This window comes from Heteronotia binoei, chromosome 1 (genome assembly GCF_032191835.1).
Source record: "Heteronotia binoei isolate CCM8104 ecotype False Entrance Well chromosome 1, APGP_CSIRO_Hbin_v1, whole genome shotgun sequence".
In the NCBI taxonomy this organism is placed as follows: domain Eukaryota; kingdom Metazoa; phylum Chordata; class Lepidosauria; order Squamata; family Gekkonidae; genus Heteronotia; species Heteronotia binoei.
In genome coordinates this window covers 77880238-77897892 of record NC_083223.1, presented here as the reverse complement: position 1 = coordinate 77897892, position 17655 = coordinate 77880238, and positions in this window count along the sequence as shown.

Sequence of the window (17655 nt, the reverse complement as noted above, 5' to 3'; positions counted from 1 at the left end):
TTATGTATTATTAATTGTTTTATGGCCATGTTCTCCCAGCCTGAGTACATTTTTTACAGTTAGATTCCAATTTTTAAGTGGATCAAGCAAAATTATCTGTGTACACTTAAGTAATGCCAGCAAAAAAGCAAGTTATTTCATTAGTTGCTGTCATTCTGTTTGTATCTATTTTCATTTATTATACAAGTGCTATGGGGTACTTAAGATTTGCTTATAAGGTAACACTATCACATTCTTAGATAGGTCCCAAGAAATTCTTGTCCCATCATGATTCTGAACAACAGAGGTTCTCTTCAACTTTTATTAAAGCTTTGCAGCAAGTTAATCTTAACATATTGTGCTCAGGGCTTTTTTTGTAGCAGGAACTCCTTTGCATGTCAGGCTACATCCCCCCCATCCCCCAGATGTAGCCAATCCTCCAAGAGCTTACAGTAAGCCCTGTAAGAAGAGCCCTGTAAGCTCTTGGAGGATTGGCTACAGCAGAGGGTGTGGCCTAATATGCAAAGGAGTTCCTGCTACAAAAAAAGCCCTGATTGCAAAAAAATGTAACATTCACTGGGCAAGAAGAAGGGCATTCGAGTAAAGTCTAAATTGAGACCTTTTCACATGAGACTCAAGTGCATGTGAGTCTCACACAATTTATGTGATTAATATGGAAGATAATTTGATCGTCATGTTCCAATGAATATGAGATTTTAATCATATTACAGAAGAAGATACAAAACGTGTTTTATTTACTTAGGGTGTGATCAAACTAGAGATTTGGCCCAACCTAGCCACACTGCCCATTTTGGATTTAATGTGCATGATCACATGAACACATCTGTTCCCCGGGGCCTTCCCATACCTACCTCATTTTATGATGGGCTGGGACCAGATTAAATAGCTGCTGGGAATTTCCTAGTAGCAAAACTCTAAAACATATGTAGGGCATATTTCCAGCTGTCTGAATGGCCAGGGTGCATGATGCACCAACACCGCATGCATGTGAGCACTCTGAATGCTCCTCATGTGTGTGTGTGTGGCCCATGTGTGCTTGAGGCCTGTGCCTCTCCCAGCAGCAGGGTGGGGGCTGTGTGGATGTCATGGCACAGATCAAAGAGAACTGGCTTCATCAGAGCCAGAATACTGCCATGCCAAGTCTTTCATGTAATTGCACCCTTAGCACTTTCAAACAGTCTTTATATTCCATGTTAGTACCTAGACAAAGGATTTTGTCATTTCAGACAAACTCATATTTGTACTGGCTGCTAATGGATTTTATTTACCTTTTCATACAAAGCTGCAAAGCATGGTTGAACTGTTTTTGAGGGAAACTGCTTTCTTCTGTTTTCACTTCTTTGGTGGACTTCTGAATTGCTGTGGTGTGCTGTTTGCTATCTCCTTATCCCTTCAGAGCTGGGGCCACAAAAATTAGTGTAATACACCAGATACTACATTCTTACAGCACCACTCAAAAACGATTAACATCACATCAGCAGCATATGAACTGCAGGCCACATACAGCCTGCTAAGTCTTTTCCTCTGAACAGTTGTCCAGCAGATGAATCATTAATCTGAGGCAACACAGTACAGTATAAAGAATAAGGTCTGATCTTGCAGAATTGTAACAAGAAAATTGTTTCACGTACTTTCCAAGGTTCTGAAAAAGAGAGATCATTATCAGATGGAAGCAGAAGGTGTCTAGCAAAAATATTCTAAGGTGTTATTTTTAAAGCTCCTTCTCAGTTTTCATATAAAACGTAATTATATAAAACTCTGTTTTATAGGCCCTAGTACAAGGAACCTGGTAATCAAACACATTTTTTGTGGGCAAGGACGTATTCAGGAATCTATAGAACAGATGTTAATTTAATATACTGTTTTTACAGTATGAGTTCAATCTACTTTAACAGCCCATTTTAATGAATTGCTGTGGTTTGAACTGATCTCTAGTCACTTAGTTATAGCTAAATTTGTTTTTTCTAGCAGAATAAATATTTAAAGAAATATGTTATAATATTTCTAATTTATTTTTTAAAAATTAGATGGGTGGTCCTTGTCTTTAAGTCTTCTAGCACTGAAACAGACAGAGGTAAGACACAGAAAAAAGGTAATGTTAAGGTTTCCTCAGCCAAAAGCTTCAGTTTTGCTTAAAACCAGATACCCTGTTCCCACTTGAGATGTGAAAAGGTAGACTTGTACATTAGGATCTTCCTATTTATTATTTCAAGCTCCCATCTGTTTCTGTGGATTGCTAAATATCTTCCTCTACTTTTGTATGAAATTTTAACACCTGATACTTTTCCCTATCTACCTGAAATTTGGTGGGGAGAATCCCATGGGTCAGAGGTTCAAGTCTCTTACACTTTCATTCTAATTGAATGAAGGGGGAAATTAAATTTGCACTTGGAGGGTTGTTTTGTTTATTTCAGTTGTGTATTGATTTTTTAATATTGGGTTGTTTTATATGGTTTTATATCATTATTGTTTCTTTCATTGTTGTTATTTTGTTTTCTAATTCTATTTAATTATTATTTTCCATTTGTTCCAATGGAAGACAAAGCCCCTTCCTTGGCTTTGTACCTTCAAGATTTTCCATCCAAACTGGACAAAATTCAGAGGAACAGTAGAATTCCTCCAGGACATCCATACTGCCAAATTTCAGACAGACAGAAGAAAGGAATCCCCCTTTTTGTGGCAATACACCCATATTTAACATTGTTTATGGAAGGATTGAAAGGAAATATTCCAAACAGTAACACAGACAGCACTGCCGTCTCATAGCATGGAGTGCAATAGCATATGGAAGAAGCACAAGAACAAGGAAAGGACACATTTGGTGCATTTGATGGTACATTTGGAAGATAACAAAAGAAAGAAGTACAGAAACAGTTTGCTAACTAGTTCAATAAATAGGTTTAGCAAAGGCTTAGCTGAATATATGTTGTCTTACTGTATGGACAAAGCAGAAAGATCCATATTAATGCACTCACTCATTTTAATCTAAAATAAGAGCCATGCTGGCTAAGTCTGTGAAACTTCTTTGGGGAAAAAATCTTGAGACCCTCACTGCTTTTTCTGCCCTGGCTCCAGCTTGGTGGAACATGCTCCTATTAGAGATCAAGGCCCTACCTGACCTACTACTAGAAGCTCTGGATCTGTGATGAGACTGGGGGTGTGAGATATCCCCTGAGCTCCCTTCTCTTATCCTGAGACTGTATCTGGCTCATCCTAGTCATCCTCAAATGCATAATCTATTCCTGGATCAAAGTCCAGCCCAGGAAGAGTCATAACCAGAGGCATTTCATAGCAGGAGCTCCTTTGCATATTAGGCCACACACCCTGATGTAGTCAATCCTACATGAGCTTACAGGGTTTCTCTTAGTAAGCTTTTGGAGGATTGGCTACATCAGGGTTGTGTGACCTAATATGCCAAGAAGCTCCTGCTACAAAGAGACCCCTGACCATGACACTCTTCAAAATACAACTGTGGGCATTCATTTGTTCAGCTCCTGACAGAGTCCTGAAAAAAAATACAGACTAAAAAATTGCATGAACTGAATGTAAACCCAATATGTCAGTTGGCTATCATTTTAACAAGGAACTGTTCTGTATGATTTCTCTGCAGTCATATAAGCTTCTGTGACGGAATTGGAAGGGTTAATAGAGAAGCTAAGGACTCAGGGAGTCTGAGTCATGTGATCTGAGGGTGGGGGCCGGAGTGCTCGGAACTCTCAGGATGAGTGAGTGACAGATAATGGCTGGAGAGTCAACTGTCAGCAACTGTCAGAGGGAGACAGTTGAAGTGGGCAGTATATGGTCAGCAGGAGAGCTGAAGAGAGAGCTGATACAGAGAGCTGTGAAGAGACTTCTGGTGAAGTGAAGTGAAGCTGTTAGCTCTGTGGAGACAGCCAGGTGGCTGAGAGTGACAATCAAGTGTCACAGTGAAAGACCTGAGTGGTCACAGAAATATTTACACTACTCTTAAGAACTAACAAGGTTGCTGAGGAAGAGATGTGGGTCTGAAGGAGTCAGGAGGGCTGGGAGCAGACACACCAGTCGACTCAAGAGACCAGACACATAAAGCCCAAGAGGCCAAACCTAATTAGAGTTTGGAGAGTGAAGAATATAAGAACTGTGGACCCTGAGTTACCTCAGTGAACCTCTGTATTGTAAAGCCTGAACTGTTTAGCAACTGTTATTCATCCAAGATACAAAATAGCCTATGTAAATACATCCCTTCCCCCCAGCTGAAGACTGTGTGTAAATAAAAATCTGTGGTTAACTGTTAAATTCTCTGGTGCCTGAGTATTTGGAATCAGTAGCAAATCAGCAGTGGTCCCCTACATACATAGTTATCCGTCTATCTGAAAATAAAAGAGAACCCCAAAGAGACTAGAAATCCTTATTATACCCACCCCCTTTACGCAGAAGGAAGAAAGAAAGGCTGCAGGAGGGGCTGGGGTCGCCGTAAGTTGCCTTAAGTGGTGCAGGGCGCTCATAGCTTCTCTTGCTTCCCTTTAAACTGACAGCTAGAGAAAAGGTTTGGTCTGACATGCTTGCTGTTTAGGAGCACAAGGGTGTCATTTAGGACGGTGAACTACTAGTAGTCTCTCAACCCTCATTCAAACTGGATATGATTCTTCCTCGAGAACATTTGTATCTGTAGACAGCTTATGGATTTACTCTTTTAAATGTCTCTGGTTCCAAATCATTAAACTGATTTATATACTCAACAGGAATTCTGAAGGCAACAATAACAACAAAAGAATGTATTTTTGCACTGTGCTGATAATATTGATACAGTTATAAACAAAACAACAAATACTCTGCCTTCTGCCATTTACCTTTGAGTATTTCCAAGACAGGCATTTATCTGTCCTCCTACAGATATTTGCCCCCCTGCATAGGACCTCAAAACTGAAATAAGGCCCTTTCCAAAGTTATAGAGACAAAACAACCATTCCTAAAGTCACTTCCGTAGTTAAGTACTTTTCCCAATCTTTATATCTGTTCTTCATATTTCCTTGTGTCTTCTACCTCTAATAGAATGTTGTGGGGAGGGAGAGTTGGAAGTTAGTTGAGCTTGGTTTAGCTTTACGCTTGAGTTTTTAGCACTGAAGGCAAACCCAACAGTTCAGTTGTTGTACATGGCTATGGCAAATGCTGAACAGATAATAAATTCTTTAGAAATGACTTTACGTCAATAACAGTTTTTTCATTATTTGGTTTCACTGTTCTATTATTTTTATACTATTAGAAAACAGTCATCTGTTGATTTCTGTTAAATCAGCACATTTTTACATACTTCAAATTGTGTTCTGTTTTTTTTTTTTTAATTATTATCTTTCATCTGTGCAATCTTTTCTACTGAATAACGGTCCATTATAGTGAACAGAAAGTAAAAGTTAACTAAAACAAATGTATAGCAAATGTGCATATGTGCATATGGATTCTGGCATAATCAATCAACACAATAAATGTATTAATAAATAATAACATTGGAATCGTTTAAGAAAATATTACCTTTGTATACATAAACAGATTAATCTAAACCAGTAATCCACAAGATGGGGTTTCAAAGGTACATTAATAAATGAAATATGCAAATAATATATCCACATTTTTGATAATTATAATATGACTTTTGTATACATAAACAGATTAATCCAGTAAATCCATAAGATGCCGTTTCAAAGGTACATTAAGAAATGAAATAGGCACATGATAATTTAAAAGAAAGAATTGCTTATCCTAGATGTTCAGGATTATTTTGAATTTCATATATGTATATATATGGTTTTTCCCCTCCAACTCACTTTTATCTGAATTTGACTGTAAGTTCTTATAGCGCTTTTCCAACTTAGTGGCAAGAAATCAGAGTAGAGTCCTTTGCCTTATGGCTGAACTTTCAATATACAATTCTTATATATCTATGGAGCCAAGATATTAAACAGAACCCTCTCAATATGCTGCTTGGGTTTTCTCATGGAGCCAAACTATGGACTTACAATGGAGAGAGGATTTTTTAGCCCAAATTCCAAGCTCCAAATTTCTCACTCCCTTCTTTGTCCAGCAACCATATAAATGCCAAGCAGTTTAGTTACATCTTCCTGACTCAGGTTTGTTCCACACTCAGCTCATTCTCTGCAAACCAACCCATGTTCTTCTAGCATGAGCAACATGTGGAATTATGGTGAACGACATATGTGATCATGTAAGATAACACATCCCTGAAGCACTCACCTGAAGATGGGACATGGTTCTCTTCTGATCATAACTCACTGACATCAGCGATATGCTTCCATGATCTATTTTTAAAGTGTGCTGATCTGAATAATTTTTTTATGACACCATATCTCTACTGGCCTGCCCCCACACTTCTGCTAAGCAGTGGAACCATTAAAACACTGTATCAATTCCTAATGAACAATCAGAGCAACTCCCTACCAGGCTGCAGTGTCAGCTAACTCTAGTTAGAAATTCCAAGTTCACTGGTGTAGTGGGTAAGTGTGCAGACTCTTATCTGGGAGAACCGGGTTTGATTCCCCACTCCTCCACTTGCACCTGCTAGCATGGCCTTGGGTCAGCCATAGCCCTGGCAGAGGTTGTCCTTGAAAGGGCAGCTGCTGTGAGAGCCCCCTCCAGCCCCACCCACCTCACAGGGTGTCTGTTGTGGGGGAGGAAGGTAAAGGAGATTGTGAGCCGCTCTGAGACTCTTCGGAGTGGAGGGCGGGATATAAATCCAATATCTTCTTCTTCTTCTTCTTCTTCTTCTTCTTCTTCTTCTTCTTCTTCTTCTTCTTCTTCTTCTTCTTCTTCTTCTTCTCTGTCTCTCTTATATACACATCATAATTTTCTCCTTAGAAGCCATATGGTTTCTAACCTGGCAGAAAATTGCAATAGACAGTAAGGCTCACCTGGAATAGTAGTACAAAGTTTATCCACACCTCAGAAACTGGATTTCTAGTTCATAAAACCAGGGGGTAAAGGAATGTTTCTAGAGCGAACAAAGATTTAAGAAGGGTGCAGTAGTCCACGTCTGCTGCAGGCTCGCTGGTGGCTGACAAGACCAATGCGGGACAGGCAGATCCGGCCACAGTGGCTGCAGGGAAAAGTCTGATTTGGGGTTGGTGCTGTAGCAGTGCGATTCTTCCTCAATCTCCTTTTGACCTCAAGACCAGCTATGCGTGCGTTCTCAAAGGAAGAGACAGCCTGGTGGATGATGTGCCTCCATGCTTTGCGATCTGAGGCTAGGTCAGACCACTGGTGATGGTTGATGCGACAGGTGCCAAGGGATTTCTTCAAGGAGTCCTTGTACCTCTTCTTTGGTGCCCCTCTATTTCGATGGCCGGTGGAAAGTTCGCCATACAGAGCAATCTTGGGAAGGCGGTGGTTTTCCATCCTAGAAATATGCCCTGCCCAGCGCAGCTGCGTCTTCAACAGCAGTGCCTCGATGCTTGTAACCTCCGCCCTCTTGAGGACTTCAGTGTTGGTCACAAAGTCACTCCAGTGGATGTTGAGGATGGTGCGAAGGCAGCGCTGATGAAAGCGCTCAAGGAGTTGCAGGTGATGACGGTATAAAACCCACGATTCGGAGCCGTAGATGAGGGTTGTCAACACAACCGCTTTGTAAACATTGATCTTTGTGCCTTTTTTCAGATGCTTGTTGCTCCATACTCTTTTGTGCAGTCGGCCCAATGCACGGTTTGCCTTTGCCAGCCTGTTGTCGATCTCCTTGTCAATCTTGGCATCTGAGGAGATGATGCACCCCAGGTAGCTGAACTGCTGGACTGTCTTCAGTACTGATTCACCCACAGTGATGCAGGGAGGGTGATAATCTTCCTGGGGTGCAGGCTGGTGGAGAACTTCTGTCTTCTTCAGACTAACTTCTAGGCCGAATAGCTTGGCAGCCTCTGCAAAGCAGGACGTCATATGCTGCAGAGCTGATACCGAGTGGGAGACGAGTGCAGCATCATCAGCAAACAGTAACTCTCGGATGAGTTTTTCCATTGTCTTGGAGTGGGCCTTTAGTCGCCTCAGGTTGAACAGGCTGCCATCAGTGCGATAGCGGATGTAGACACCATTGTCATAATCTAGATCTACTGCGGCTCTTTGAAGCATCATGCTAAAGAAGATCGTAAAGAAAGTTGGCGCGAGAACGCAGCCTTGCTTTACACCTGTGCCTATTGGGAAGGGCTCTGAGAGGTCGTTGCAGTGTCTGACTTGGCCTCGCTGGTCTTCATGTAGCTGGATGATCATGCTGAGGAATCTCGGGGGACATCCTAAACGTTCCAAGATTTGCCACAGGCCTTTCCTGCTAACGGTATCGAAAGCTTTGGTAAGGTCGACAAAAGTCACATATAGACCCTTGTTCTGTTCCCTGCATTTCTCTTGGAGCTGCCTGAGAACAAATACCACGTCGGTGGTGCTCCTGTTAGCTCTGAAGCCGCACTGACTCTCTGGGAGGAGTTCTTCTGCAATGGTGGGCACCAGTCTGTTCAGAAGTATTCTGGCAAGGATTTTGCCTGCGATGGAGAGCAGGGTTATCCCCCGGTAGTTGGAGCAGTCTGACTTTTCTCCTTTGTTCTTGTATAGAGTGATGATGATTGCATCGCGAAAGTCCTGTGGTAGTTTGCCTTGTTCCCAGCAGGTGACAAGTACTTTGTGAAGTGTGCTATGTAGTACTGTGCCCCCATGCTTCCAGATCTCTGGTGGGATGAAACCAAGAATATAATGATAAAAAAAAACTGAAGGATGGGACTTAAGTTATCTAAAAAAAAATCAGGGCCTTTTTTGAGCAGGAACATATAGGGATGCAGTTCTGGCTAGCTTGGGGTGTGTGGCCTAATATGCAAATGAGTTCCTGCTGGGCTTTTTCTTCAACCTATACAGAGCTAGGGTTGGCATCTCTTAATCAGGAAATTCATTGAGATTTAAGTGGATCCTTAAGTGGAGGGTGACATTTTGGGGAGAGGGACCTCAGCAGGGTATAATGTCACAGAATCTACCCTCCAAAACAGTCATTTTCTATAGAGGAACTGAACCCTGTAGTCTGGAGATCAGTTTTATTTCCAGGACATCTCGATGTTGTCAAAATCATTTTATTATTGCAATGAATTGTAATAATATTTATATAAAAAAAGAAAAGAAAAACCATAAAAGAAAGCACTAATACAAGATTAATACCAATACATTACTTTTCACCCCTTCCATCCCCCTTTTTCTGACTCCCGCCGGTGTTTACTTAAATTGCTAAAAATACAAGGTAATAACTCTTAAAAAACCTTATACTCTAATCTCTTAACCTTTATCAAAAGAAAAAGATACTATTAATCCAGTAAAAAAACAAAAACCATTTCTTCTTTTCTTTATAACCATTCACATGTTTTCAAACATCGCTTTACTTTCCAATGTTTTTCAACATATATTTGAAATTTCTCCCAGTCCATTTTAAACTTCTCCAAACCATAGTCCTTTAAGATTCTTGTAAGTTTGTCCATTTCACTCCAAGACATAACTTTTAAAATCCAGTCCCATTTTTCTGGCATTTTATCTTGCTTCCATAGCTGAGCATATAATATCCTTGCAGCTGAAAGTAGATACCACACAATAGTTCTATCTGATTTCAGAAAACTTTCCATTTGTAATTCCAACAAAAAAACATCTGGAGATGTCTTAACATCATAACCTAAAATTTTTTATATTTCTTTCTGAATCATTTGCCAATATTGTCTTGCCTTTTCACATGTCCACCACATGTGGTAAAATAACCTTCATGCTTTTTACATTTCCAACACCTGCCTGACATCTGATTGCTCATTTTTGCCAATTTCTTAGGTGTCATATACCATCTATATAACATTTTAAAACAGTTCTCTTTAATGTTATAACATGTAGATATCTTCATATTCTTCCACAAGTGTTCCCATGACTCCGTTTTTATTTCTTTGTTTATATTAATTGTCCATTTTATCATTTGAGATTTAACTACTTCATCTTCCGTAGACCATTTCAATAACAGTTTATAAATTCTTGATATTCTTTCCAATTCTGTTTGTTTATTTATTTATTTATTTATTTATATTAAGATTTATACCCCGCCCTTCTCACCTAAGTGTCTCAGGGCGGCTTACAACATGATAAATTAGACAACTTCAGATTGAAACATTTAAAATACAATTAAACTATAGGTTAATAAAAAGCAGGATAAAATAGGATAATTAAAACCGGCGGCCTATAAATACATTTTGTTCCATCCAGGATGTTTTCATTGTCAGTTAATGTCATAGGCCTGCCGGAAGAGGACTGTCTTACAGGCCCTGCGGAATTGCCCTAGATCCCGCAGGGCCCGTACCTCTTCCGGCAGCTGGTTCCACCAGTAAGGTGCCGTTGTTGAGAAGGCCCGGTCCCTGGTGGATTTTAGACGGGCCTCCTTTGGCCCGGGGACTACCAACAGGTTTTGTGAGCCTGAGCGTAGTACTCTCTGGGGAACGTGTGGGGAGAGACGGTCCCTAAGGTAGGCAGGTCCTAGGCCATATAGGGCTTTAAAGGTGATGACCAACACCTTGTACCGGACTCGGAATATTACTGGCAGCCAGTGCAGACTCTGGAGCCCCGGCCGAATGTGCTCCCATCTAGGGAGCCCTAATAATAGCCGGGCAGCAGCGTTCTGCACCAACTGCAGCTTCCGGGTCCGGCACAAGGGTAGCCCCATGTAGAGGGCATTACAGTAGTCCAGCCTCGAGGTGACCGTAGCATGGATCACTGTTGCCAGGTCGTCACGTTCCAGGAAGGGGGCCAACTGCCTCGCCCGCCTAAGATGAAAAAACGCGGACTTGGCAGTGGCTGCTATCTGAGCCTCCATCGTCAATTGGTTTCAAAATGCAACAATATTGATGGCAACCCAACCCATACCCCCGGGCCATCTGGGCAAGGGGGCGCATATAGATGTTAAATAACATCGGGGAGAGGACCCTAGGCTCTTGACCCTGCCCGACGCTGTTAGCGAAGCGCCGTCAAAAGCTGGCAGGGGGATTTCCCTTCCCGGGCCGCAGCGACCCAAGCAAAGGACCTCTGTCTTCGCCGGGTTCAGCTTCAGCCCGCTCAGCCTAAGCCACCTAGCCACTGCCTGTAACACCCGGTCCAAGTTTTCTGGGGCGCAGGCGGGTCGGCCGTCCATAAGCAGATAGAGCTGGGTGTCATCGTCAATTGGTTTCAAAATGCCATCAATTGTTGCATTTGAAACCAATTATATTTGTAGTCCAATTCTTCTACTGATTTTAGTTCAACTTTCTCACCATGCATCTTTAACAATTGTTTATATGACAACCACTTCACTTCGGAGGTATCTGAATATAACTTTATTACTTCCATTGGCACAATCCAGAGCAGTTTTCTCTCATCCCCATATCTTTTGTATTTTAACCATGTATTCAACAAGTTTCTTCTTATATAGTGATGTGAAAAAACCCGTCCATCTTATTTTCCCCATAATACATATAAGCATGCCAATCAAAAACATTTCCATGTCCTTCTAGTGTCAGTAGTTTTCTATTTAATAACGTCATCCATTCTTTAATCCACACCAAGCATACTGCATCATGGTATAACTTTAAATCAGGCAATTGGAAACCTCCCCTTTTCTTTGCATCAGTCAAAGTTTTCATTTAATTCTTGGGGGTTTTTTCCAGCCCACACAAATTCTGAGATTTTCCTTTGCCATTTACTAAATTGTTTTTAATCCTTCACAATTGGGATTGTCTGAAATAAAAACATAATTCTTGGTAGAACATTCATTTTGATTGCAGAAATTTTGCCCTGTAAAGACAAGTTCAATTTATTCCATTTTAACAAATCTCCATCAATCTTGCACCAAAGCTTCTCGTAGCTGTTTTTATACAAATCTATATTTTCATAGTAATTTCCACACCCAGATACTTTACTTTTGAAACAACTTCACACTCAGCTACACATTGTAATTCTTCCTGTTGATTCTTTGTCATATTTTTACACATATTTTCCTTTGTTTATATAAAAACCTGCCAGCTCTCCATATTCTTGTATCTTATGAAGCAGAAATGGTATTACACAAATAGGATTTTTATTGATAAACATTACATCATCAGCAAACGCTCTATATTTATAAGAAAAACCTTTCAATTTCAGTCCCTCTATCTCCTTATCTTCTCTTATTTGCATAAGCAAAACCTCTAAAGTCATTATAAATATCAATGGAGATAGAGGGCAACCTTGTCTCGTACCTTTGCTGATTATCATTTTTTCTGTCAAGTCTGCATTTATACAAAGTCTTGCTTGTTGTTCAGTATATATCGCCTTGACCATTCTTTCCCCTAGTCCCAATTTCTCCACCACTGCAAACATAAATTCCCAATTCACATTATCGAAGGCCTTCTCTGCATTAGCAAAGAATAATGCCACTTCCTTTTCAGGGTGCTTCTCATAATATTTAACAACGTCAATAACCGTTCTAATATTGTCTCTAATTTGTCTCCTGGGAAGAAATCCTGCTTGCTCGTCTTTAATGAAATTATTCAAATGCTGTTTGAATCTTTCTGCTAGTATCCTAGCATATATTTTATAATCATTATTGAGTAATGAAATTGGGCTATAATTTTTTACACTTGTGGTGTCTCTATCTTCTTTCAGTATCAATGAAATTACTGCTTCCTTCCATGTATTTGGCACTTTACCGTCAGTTCTTATTATATTCATCATTTTTTTGCTGTTTTGGTACTAATGTGTCTGCAAGGACTTTATAAAATTTTGCTGTAAAGTCATCTGGACCCGGTGTTTTTCCCAATTTCATTGAATTTATTGATGCTTCAACTTCTATTTTTCCAGTTGGTTCATTTAAGACCTTTTGTATGTTTTCTGTTAAGGGATTTCCTTGTATTTTCTGTAAATAAACATTTATTTTACTCTGCTCCACCTTTTGACATTGGAACAACTTAGCATAATATTTATAAAGTTCCCTTTTAATTCCTGCTTGGTCCACAATATCTTTGCCATCTGATACAATTTTGTTAATAAATTTACTCTCTTTTTTTTTTCATTTGCCAAGCCAGGTATTTTCCAGGTTTATTTACTCCTTCAAAAGATTTCTGTTGCAATCTTTTGAGATTCCATTCTACTTCTTTATTTAGCAAATGTCTTAGCTGGTTCTGTAATATTGTGATCTCCCTTATAATTTTCTTTTTTCCCGGTCACTTTCTAAGTTCCTTTTTCTTATTAGCAATCTCTTTTTGGATATCCAACATTTGTTTCTCTTTTGCTCTTTTGTCTTTATTGTTCAATGTAATTAAAATGCCTCTTATTACAGCTTTATATGCATCCCACACCGTTTGAAATTGTATGTCCTCTTTTTCATTTATTTGAAAGCTTTAGTTTCTTTTTCTAGAGACGCCACTATATCTACTTTCTGTAGTAAATCTTCATTTATCCTCCACCTCCTAGTCTTTTTGGCATACTTTGCCAACCACATTATTGGGTTATGATCTGCCCCCCTATTTTTTTTTTGTCTTAAGTTCAAGATCTTTTGTAGCCCATAACATATCAATCCTTGAGAAAGAATTATGTCTTGCTGAAAAAAAGGTGTAATCACACACCATAGGATTAAATTTCCTCCAAACATCTTCCAAACTTTCTTGATTCACTAAGTCAAAAAAAGACTTTGGTAATTTCCCTTCTTTATTTCTTTTTCCAGATCTGTCTAAAATATTTTTAACTGTTCCATTAAAATCTCCCATCACCATTATTTGTTCATATACCACTTGGTCCAATTGCTGTACAATTTCTTTAAAGAAAGAGTCCTTTGCCCCATTTGGGGCATACAATCCAACTAACAATGTCTTTTTGTCATTTAATGACACTTCCACTGCTACATATCTTCCATCATCATCTTTAAAAACCAATTTTGGGTTAAGTTTCTGTTTTATGTAAAAAATCACTCCCCTTTTTTTAGCCAATGAAAAAAATTCTGTACCCAATTGCTTGTTACATAAAAATGTGTGATCCATTTGTTTAATATGCACTTTTTGTAAACAAATTATATTACATTTTTGCTTTTTAATCCAACGAAATGTAGCCTTTCTTTTTTTGTGGTGAATTTAGTCCATTTACATTCCAAGATAATAATTTGTCACGTAGTTTATCAGTTAATTTCTTGTAGAGTCTTCTGTCATTTATGCATTTTCTTGGCAGCTTTTTCATAATTCTTACTCTGCTTCCTTCTACCTCCATTGCTTTTCCAACCATGTCTCTTGATACAAATCTTACTACCACATCTCTTGGTAGCTTATTTTTGGGGGCATACATTGAATTGACCCTATATATATAGTCATAGGCATAGCTAGATTGATCAGGGTCCATCTCCAAAAATTCAGCAATTATACCTATTATATATGTCTTCAACTCAAATTCTTCATTTTCAGGAACTTCTCTCAGCCGTACCTGGTTCTCCATTATCTTACAGTCTTGTAGAATTACTTTCTTCTGCAACTTAGTAATCATGGACTCATATTTCCAGGACATCTCCAGGTCCCAGCTGGAGACTGGCAATCCTAACCCAGACCCAAGGCTTATTGAATATGGGAACCACTGTTGTGCAAAAACATGACAGGAAATTCTGTGTCATCAGGACAGGAAGCAGGTATCCAGAGTCATGCCCCCAAGGTCAGGACTAAAGGCAGCTGACCCAGAATGCTGAGGACTGAAATTCTAAGTCAAGCATGAGGAGTTGTATCTTCTTCATCCCTTCACCATCCTGTTGCTATTTTCAGCACACATGCCAAGAGAAGCAGGAGACATGGCAGGCTTGCATTCTAGGCAGCCAGTCCTTCCAAAAGAGAGTTGTGGGGAGGAAGGCATCTGTATAAGGGTTTATAACTCCATAACCTACCTGAGGATCCCACCACTGATTCTAACCATTGTTATAACTGTGTGTATGATCAATGGCAACTTTGGCACAATTCAGTGATGTGGAGACTCCCTCAGTTTTGTGCCAGATCATTTGCTATGAGTCCTCCTTTCAGCCATGGTCTAAAATTTCACATCAGTCTCTGACTGTGTAGCTCTTTAGACCAAGTACAGCAGTACCAATTTTTCCTCATCCAAGTCCTTCCTGTGTGTTGCAGTTTAAGAACTGTGTTACATTTATAAAAGGAACTGAATGTTCAGTTGTAACTAGTGTTCCCTCTAAACTGAGTTAGTGTGAGCTAGCTCACAGTTTTTTAGCCTCTGGCTCACATACCAAAATATTTTTTCTTAGCTCAGGAAAAATGGCCCCAGAGCAAACTAATTTATGTAGCAGCTCATAACTTTAATGCTAGTAGCTCCCAAAGTAGAATTTCTGCTTACAAGTCTCCAAAGCTTAGAGGGAACACTGGTTGTAATTAAGACCTTTTCAACTCCTTTTTTAAAACCCTTCCTCATTCTCTTCATCTGTTGTCCCAGAAATGTTAAACAGTTGCATGTTCTGTGTAGCTAGATATTGCTCCCTACCCAACACGTGTGCAGCCCCAGAAACCTATGCTGTTCGCTAATCATGTTTCAGATCATCCCTTTAATTTACTAATCAAAATAGCAACTAGTTAAGATCCAGATCCAAAATATAGTCCCCAAAACTCTCCTTTCAATCTCTTTTGCAGATGACAGTGAACTAATCTCTCCAGTATAATTTAGTGGCAGAAGCACTGTAACTGTAAATGCCAGCCAAAATGGGCATAATCCAGCTACAATTAAGCACTTCCAAATCCCAGTGATTTCATTGGAAAATATTTTGACATCTGCTTGAAATCAATTGGATTTACAAAGTGCTTAGCTTTGATAGATGCTCTCGCTGAATTCTAACGCTTTTCAGACTAACCTACAGCCCACATTCATAACAGTTGCATTATACATGAAGATATGACACAACAAGTGCATGCCAAACACAACAGAATGAGTTCAAATACTACAAACAGAGGTGGCTACTGATGCCAGAGAATGAGTTCGCTTTGATGCCGGCTATGATTTAAGCTATTTTGGTATTTTTCAATAAGTAAGATAAAATCTTTTTCTGAGTATGATGCAAATTCAGCATACCCATCATCAAGATATGCAGGGACAGAGCATTCCTAACCATGAAAAGACTCAGAGAAGGAATCTCCTATCTAAACAATTGAGTTTTTGATCAGCATGGGATTCTTTACTAGAAAGTTTGACTTTTTGCCTTACTTCTTTACCTCTTTTCTTAGTAATTCTTCATTTAGGCTGCGGTCAGATGGCAGACTTATCCTGTTGTGGCCATGCTTCTAATCTTATTAAGATTTTTTAGTTCCAGAGTGGTTGGATCAGACATCCCATCCCTACCCAGCTGCACCATGCACTCGCCTCATGGTTGACTGATCAGACTCTTGCTGTATGGTAGCCACAGAGTGGGTGGTGGGACAGCTTTTTTTCCATTTGGTTTCTGTATCCCCCCCCCCTGCAATCCCTGATGCATCTTGCTGCCATGGAGCTGGGAGGTTAGTTCTTTCTCTGGCTGTCCCCAGGGGCCTTGACACTGACATGGTCATTAAGCCCCCTGACTCAGAAATAGGGGCTAGCCTATGGACTGATTCCCTGCCTCACCTGACCCCTGCCAGCCAAGTCCTCAATAGCCTAAGAAAATTGGGGGGGGGGGGTGCTTCCAAGCTGAAGAGGCTGAAACAGAAACCCAGTGACCTGTGCAGAAACCTACCGGATGCACAGCTCACTACAAACAGTAGAAAGGCTCATGGTTCCCTCAAAATGCACACATCGCTAACTGCAAAAAAAAAACAAAAGGCACCGAAGACAAGTGAGTGATTTGACCTTCCCAATGGCTTGACTTTGCAAGATAGTGATCAAACATCCGGAGATGTGCTGGGAAACTGGCATGATCAGTAAATACCAGACTTTCTCCAGTGTTGGGAAAGTCAGGAGGTGAGCATGGAGTGGGGGATGACAACTGCTGAATGAAATACAAATGTTGCCATCTGTTCATGCAATTCAAATCCATTCAGGAGGAGCAATGACAATGGACCAAACAGCTCATCTGGTCACAGCCTTAATTTGTAGGCTTCTTTCAAGAATAATCATAACAAATTCTGATTTTTTTCATTAACACAATATTATGTTTAACTGAAATATTATGTTTAACTGAAATCATATGCTTTGGCAATAAACCACAAAGAGGGACCATGATTTATAGCAATCTTTCATATCTAGATTGCAAATGCATACTAGGAATATGTTGATGTTAAATTCCCATCTATGAGTTCAATTTTTTAGATTTTACTGATTCTTTTTAAATCAAAAGCTCATTTAGATTCTTTAAATGCTTTGGTTTAATAGTCTGAGTTGTAATGAGATCTGTAAGCTTTTTGAATCTCTAACACCCTGTTTGCCAAAGCAATTTAATCTGTTGGAACTTTTGCATTTAGAAAAGTTCTTCATTCCAATATTGATGGTAGCAGAGTCCAGTTTCAGGAATTAAGGATCAAGAAATGCTTGTTCTGGATTAAAGAGTCACATGCTATAGATTAAAAATATGACAAAGCATTTCCATACAGAAGTCATATTAAACTGTTTTCAGGCTTTACTTGCAGCTGTTTTGATCATGGCTGAAAAATGTGAATATTCATCAGAAAA